Consider the following 8,032-nt stretch of genomic DNA (forward strand, 5'->3'; position numbering starts at 1 on the left):
CCTCCGTAGTCATGAAGTGGACCTCGGTTCATTAGAGTTTGTTATGAGATGACGTAAGTTGTGTGTACTTATGGAAAATGATTTTTTAAGGAATTTTTTTTGTACCCCAAATATACCTTCTTTGTCGTCTAGTACCTGCAGAAAAATCCAGAAGCCTTTCTCCCGCCATATTAGCAAACCTGTTATACAATCACACACTGCAAATATCTTCATTAAACTACTTTATTTGAAATATTTACTTCTGTCCTGTTTCGTAAGTTATTTTAGAGTGCATCTATCATTCCTGCTCGCCCCTCCTGTCTTTGTTATATCATAGATAGCTTAATATAACATCGCTCCTTGTATCGGTCAAAATCAAACTATGACTAGGTCCGATCAATTATTATTACCTCTCACGATGTTTCCTAGGCAATACCGGTCTGCATCCCTCTAGGTTTATTACCCTAGCTGGTATTGGGTTGTATTTTATTAAGTATGTAATCTCGGCCAATATTGGCATATCCTTTTCAAGGTATTATCCAGCCAAGACGGCCACCTCTTTCAAAGTATGTTCCGGTCGGTATTGGCCTGCATCCTTGGAGGTATATCTCGTCTGATATTGGCCTACCTTCCTGGACGTATATTCTGGTCGATATTGGCCTACTTCCTTTGAGGTATATCTCGGTCGATATTGACCTACTTCCTTAGAGGTATATCTCGATCGATATTGGCCTACCTCCTTTGAGGTATGTCTCGACCGATATTGGCCTTCCTCCTTCCTAGAGGTATATCCCAGCCGATATTGGCCTACCTCCTTTGAGGTATATCTCGGCTGATATGGGCCTACCTCCTTAGAGGTATATCTCGATCGATATTGGCCTACCTCCTTTGAGATATGTCTCGGCTGATATTGGCCTACCTCCTTTGAGGTATATCTCGGCCGATATTGGCCTACCTCCTTGGAGGTATATCTCGATCGATATTGGCCTACCTTCTTAGAGGTATGTCTTGGCCAATATTAGCTTACCTCATTTGAGGTATATCTCAGCCGATATTAGCCTACCTCTCTGGAGGTATATCTCGCTCGATATTAGCCTATCTTTTCAACTTGGCTATCCCCTTTCCCTTCCTCATCGGGGATCCATGAAACCTAACCCATATTAACACCCATTTGCCAAACCTCATAATCCATATGAGCAGTAATAGATAAAAGAATTCGGATAGACTTAAGCATGACTACCGGCGAAAAAGTTTCCTCATAATCGATTCCCTCTTTCTGAGTATACCCCTTCGCAACAAGCCTCGCTTTACAGGTTTCCACATTCCCATCTGTTCCTCTTTTCCTTTTGTAGATCCATTTACATCCAATGGTTTTTACACCATTTGGTTGTTCTACAAGCTCCCAAACCTGATTAGAATGCATAGATTTTATTTCAGAGTTTATTGCACTTTACCAAGAGGCTGGATCATTATCTTGGAGTGCTTGTGTTGAGTTTTTCGGGTCGCGAAAACCGCTTTTTCGCGTCGCGAAAACCCCGAAACTCCCTAGCCAACAGATCCGTGCGAAGAGTATAGAACAAAATTTTACATGTACAAGTTTACTAACTAGATCTACTCTTAGATCTATATGTTTAGAAAATTACCCTTGATGTGTGCCCTTTTCGAATCCTGCTCGTCCAAGGAACTGCCGAATCTCAAGATTGTCAATGTAGACAATCCTCTAGAAGTATCCACACAAACAAGATGTGTTCTCTAACACACAAGGATGGAGAAGAGAACACCACAAGTGTGCTAGCACTTCTTGATGCTCTCGGATGGGATTGGAAGAAGAAGAAAAGAAAAGAAGAGAATACACTCCTCTAAAAATCTCTATGTGACTTTCACTAACCTTTCTTCTTGGATTAGACTCACTCTCCTTTCTTCTCCCTTGCTTGAAACCCACGACCAAGAGAAGAGAAGGAGCAAAAAGAGAGCTTGCGGAAGAAGATGATGTGAAATTGAGTGAATGAAAAATTCATTCTCATTCAAAAACAAAAAGGTAACCCCCATTCTCATTAAATGTGGCCATTAAAGAGAATAGATTTGTAACCCCCATGAGGTGGCACACTTTGATGATGTGGCACATCATCATTAGTCCTCCTAATGCCAAATCACTAATGATGTGGCAAATAGTCAAGTCAAACTTGACTCTTCCTCTTCCTCTCAAGTCAAGTCAAACTTGACTTAATCTCTCTCATGGTTGATCTAATCCAACCATTTAATTCAAGCCAATTTAATATAATGAATCTAATTCATTTGATTAAATTGATTCAATGAGTCATAATCTAAATTAGACTCATTGAACACATGAATCAACTTGAGTCAAACTCAATTAGCCCAATTAGGATTACTCTTAATTCAATTTGATTCATCACATGAATCTAATCCTCTTGGTTCATCATATGAACCTAATCTCCATCCACTTGTTCTTTGTGTGTGACCCAATAGGTTCTTGTAACATTGACAATGCCCCTAAACCCATTTAGGACCATAAGTAATGAGCGGTATCTAGCAATACATCATTACTACCCAAGTTACAAGAATGTTGAGATCCAACATCAACTTGTGACTACTAATTGTGACTCCTCACAATATATGACAAGTGTCCTTCTATCCTAGATATCTAGATTGATCAATGTGAGGCATAGACCGTGTCATCCTCTGATCAATCTAAATCATGAACTCCAAGTAGACTCACTCGATCAAATGAGCTCAATATCTCATATTGACTCACTTGAGCATGGCCATGCACTTCGTGGTCTCACTCTATCAAGAATATCGATGTCACTCCCGTCATATAGGAGGGATAGATCCCATCTACATCACTCACATCCCTCTGCATAATTCGTTACATACCCAGTAATCGCCTTTATAGTCCACCCAGTTACGGGTGACGTTTGACGAAGCCAAAGTACGTAACTCCTTATGTAGGGAACCATGTTGACTTCAGGTCCAAGGAATAATAGTCATACTAATAGCCACATAAGAAAGTATGTGACACTCATATAACAATCCATGATACTTTCTCATGGTGGGTCATTCAGTATATATTCTCTAATGCATACCCATGTGTCAACTTGATATCTCTATATCCATCACTTGTGAGATCAAGTCATCGAGTTGACCTACATGCTAGTCTTATTGCATAAACATTGTCCCTGAATGTTAATACTCGACTAGGAATGATTAAGAGTAGTGTTCCATATATCATCTCACTATCGGTTCAACTAACCGATTGATATAGGTGAGAACCTTCTACTCAAGGACGCTATTATACTTAGTTTATTTGGCACCAATATAAGTAAGTATAATAACCAAAAACAAATGTCTTTATTTATATAAGAATATGATACAACAAGTCCATAATACAATCATCAAATGATTGGCTCTAGGGCTCTAGCTAACAATCTCCCACTAGCACTAGTGCCAATCAGTGTAGGCTCTAACCCCAATGACCTAGTGTGGCCATCATGCTTCCTCTGTGCCAAAGCCTTGGTCAAGGGATCTGCGATGTTAGCCTCTGTGGGTACTCTGCAAATCTTCACATCTCCTCTCTCGATAATCTCTCGAATGAGATGGAAGCGTCGTAGTATGTGTTTGGTCCGCTGGTGTGAGCGAGGTTCCTTCACTTGTGCTATAGCTCCATTGTTGTCACAATAGAGCTCAATAGGGTCAGCAATGCTAGGAACCACCCCAAGTTCAGTGACGAACTTCGAATCCAAACTGCCTCCTTTGCTGCCTCTGATGCAGCAATATACTCGGCCTCTGTCCTAGAATCAGCTACTGTGTCTTGCTTCGAACTCTTCCAGCTCACAGCACCACCATTTATGCAAAACACGAACCCTGACTGCGATCGATAATCATCCTGGTCGGTCTGGAGGCTAGCATCACTGTAACCCTTTACAGCTAGCTTGTCACCGCCTCCATATATCAAGAAATATTCTTTAGTCCTTCTTAAGTACTTAAGAATATTCTTGACCGCTATCAAGTGACTTTCACTTAGATCTGACTGGTATCTGCTCATGCTCAAAACATATGAGACATCAGGTCGAGTACATAGCATGACATACATGATAGATCCTATGGCTGAGGCATAAGGGATCTGATCCATGCGGTCTCTCTCCTCTCTAGAAGAGGGACCTTGAGTGTTCGAAAGACTCACGCCGTATGACATCGGCAGAAATCCCTTCTTGGAGTTCTGCATGGCAAACCGAAGGAGTACCTTGTCAATGTATGTACTCTGACTTAGGTCAAGCAAACTCTTAGATCTATCTCTATAGATCTGTATCCCTAGAATGCGAGATGCCTCACCTAAATCCTTCATTGAGAAGCAACTCCTTAGCCAGGTCTTGACAGACGGAAGCAAAGGTATGTCCTTCCCAATGAGTAGTATGTCATCCACATACAATATGAGGAAGACAACTATATCCCCTACAACCTTCTTGTAGACACAAGGCTCATCTTCGTTCTTGATGAAACCAAACTGTTTGATTGCATCATCGAATCGAAGATTCCAGCTCCGAGAAGCTTGCTTTAGTCCATAAATGGACCTATGCAGCTTGTATACTCTGCTAGTATGCTGTGGATCTACAAAACCATCAGGTTGTGTCATGCACACATCCTCGAGTAGGTTTCCATTCAGAAACGTGGTTTTGACATCCATCTGCCATATCTCATAGTCATGGTATGCTGCAATAGCAAGCATGATCCGAATGGACTTAAACATCGCTAGGTTTCATCATAGTCAATACCATGAATCTGCTTGAAACCTTTAGCTACCAAGCGACCCTTATAGATAAGTCCATCCATGTCAATCTTTCTCTTAAAGACCCACTTACACCCAATGGGTTTTACCCCTTCAGGTGGATCAACCAAAGTCCATACTTGGTTGGTGTACATGGATTCCATCTCGGATCTCATGGCCTCTAGCCATTTCTCGGAATCTGGTCTCATCACAGCTTCCTGATAGGTTGTAGGCTCATCCTCTATGAGCACAACGTCATCATGGTCAGACAAGAGAAATGAGTATCTCTTTAGGCTGACGACATACCCTATCAGACCTGCGAAGAGGTATGTCTACTTGAACTAGTTGTTGTTCCTCAACTCCTTGTGGAACAACATCATCCACAACACTTTGTGGTTCCAGTTCAACTTCCATCGAGGCTTTAGGGCTATTGTTCGCATCTTGAACTTCTTCAAGATCGAACGTGCTCCCACTAGTCTTTCTAGAAACAAAGTCCCTTTCTAGAAAGACCCTAGTCTTTGCCACAACTACCTTGTGCTGACTGGGAATGTAGAAGTAATATCCCTTAGTTTCCTTGGGATATCCAATAAAGTAGCACTTGTCGGATTTGGGTCCTAACTTGTCTGAGACTTGACGTCAAACGTAAGCCTCACAACCCCAAATCCTCATGAAAGACACGTGGGCATCTCTCCCAGTCCATATCCTATATGGTGTCTTTTTCACGGCCTTGGATGGAACTCGGTTGAGTATAAAAGCTGCCGTGTCTAGAGCATAGCCCCAAAGGTATGTCGGAAGATCTGTGTGACTCATCATAGATCGTACCATATCTAATAGGGTACGATTCCTCCTTTCGGATACACTATTCCACTGTGGTGTTCCAGGAGGAGTGAGTTGGGATAGAATCCCACACTCAGCTAGATAGTCATGAAACTCATGGCTAAGGTATTCTCCACCTCGATCTGATCGAAGTATCTTAATACTCTTGCCAAGCTGGTTCTGTACTTCATTCTTGAATTCTTTGAACTTTTCAAAGGATTCTGACTTATGTGTCATCAAGTACACATAATCATATCTACTGAAGTCATCAGTAAATGTGATGAAGTATTTATAATCGCCTCTAGCAGCGACATTGAAAGGGCCACATACATCACTATGTATAAGTCCTAACAAATCAGTCGCTCTTTCGCTGTGCCCACTAAAGGGTGTCTTGGTCATCTTGCCTAGTAGGCATGACTCGGACGTCTCATAAGATTCAAAATCAAATGAGTCTAGCAAACTATCCTCATGGAGCTGGGGTAAACGCTTGTCATTTATATGACCTAAGCGACAGTACCAGAGATATGTTTGGTTCATGTCATTTGACTTGAACCTTTTGGTAGTAATGTTATAGATAGGGCTCTCAAGGTCTAGAATATAGAGTCCGTTCATCAGAGGTGCACTACAATAGAGCATATCATTTAAGTAAACGGAACAACATTTGTTCTTTATTGTAAACGAAAACCCTTTCTTGTCCAAACAAGAAACTGAAATTATGTTCTTAGTCAAGGCAGGCACATAACAACAATCATCTAATTCTAGTACAAACCCAGAGGGTAGAGATAGATAGTAAGTTCCTACAGCAATAGCAGTAACCCGTGCTCCATTGCCTACTCGTAGGTCTACCTCACCCTTCGTCAATGCCCTGCTATTTCTCAGCGCTTGTACATTAGTACAAATGTGTGAAGCACATCCAGTATCTAATACCCACTATGAAGAAATAGAGAAGTAGAAATCTTATTTCTCTTCTTCTTAAGATCTTCCAGGTATTCTTTGGAGTTCCTCTTCCAGTGGCTTGCTTGTCCTTGATATAGGTGACAAAGATGTTCAACCATATCGTAAGCGCCCATCAGCTCATGTTGCTTCTAAAGCTCAGAGTTCATGGTCGCGAGCATAAGACAGGACACATCTAATGCGTCATCTTGATGCTTCTTGTAAGCATCTCGGTCTGCTCACATGGCAGTGGCAGGAGGAGCCTCCGGAATGGGGTGAGAACTATTCTCAAGTTCCTGTTCCAGACCAGGAAATTTGCTCCATTGAGCTTGTCCTTCTTAAGGACAGAACGCAGAGAGAAGTTGTTCGTGTTTGACGTTATGGAAATTCTATAACAGAAATAAATGCAGAAAATAAATATCATATTCTTTAAATCATTTAATTAGGCCTTTATCTAAATGATGCTCCCACTGAATTCTATAATTCATGTGGGACAAGATCCACATCATACTAACCCTTGAGTTAGCTTTGGTTAATACGTCCAAGATTTAGTATGATCGGTAGGTAACGATTTACCAATTACATCTCTATGCAACTCTTGTTTATAGGATCAAGATCCGCATTGATATTAAAACTCGAGTTAGCTTTGGCTAATACGCCCGAGAATTAATATAAACGTGATTTTGTCCTACCTTTTCAACCGTTGGAAGAATGTCTATAGTTGTACTCGATCCAACCGAGTAAACTAGGAATACTCAATCTAATTGAGTTGTACTCACCCATGCGTTGATAGGCGGGACCAAGATTGTCCCTCCGTACCCTACCAAGATAATATGTGTTGCTCTGCTTTGGCAGATTCAACAACACATGTGATCGAGGTAGTGATAGGTATCACGGCACGGTAGGCATTAGAGTTGATGTGTTTTAGATCTAATCTAAACGTCGATGTTGTATCATATACTCGATATAGATCTAATCTAATCGATAGGGTGCATTTTGTACACGATGTAGATCTAATCTAATCGTAAGGGTGCATCTTGTGCACGATTTAGATCTAATCTTAATCGTTAGGCACTAATTAATTACTTAATTAAACATGCATCACATACACAAGTAATTAACTAAATTTTGTGATTATGTCATGGTCCTACTACGATCTTCTCAAGCCAATGAGAAGATTGGATGGTCAACCTAAGGTCAATAGCTTCTCAAGCTCCTTCCTTTGACCACCTCGTGTTGCTCGCGCCCTCCTCGTAACTCCGTCTCGAGTGGACCTTCCACCGCTTCAAAATTTACATGACAATTTTGAAACTCGAGTTACATTCGAGTCTAAATCTAATTTACAACCAGAATATAATGTAACACCCATAGGGTACTTAGCAAGATTTTAGATATTTTTATCATGAATAGGCCTTATATGTAAAATTTCAAAAACAATAAAAATAAGAGAACCAAAAAGAGATGACCAAGGTTTGAACCTTGGATCTCTTACTAGATACATGTATGTGTTAACCAATAGAC

This window comes from Zingiber officinale, chromosome 2A, assembly GCF_018446385.1.
Source record: "Zingiber officinale cultivar Zhangliang chromosome 2A, Zo_v1.1, whole genome shotgun sequence".
NCBI classification, from domain to species: Eukaryota; Viridiplantae; Streptophyta; class Magnoliopsida; order Zingiberales; family Zingiberaceae; genus Zingiber; species Zingiber officinale.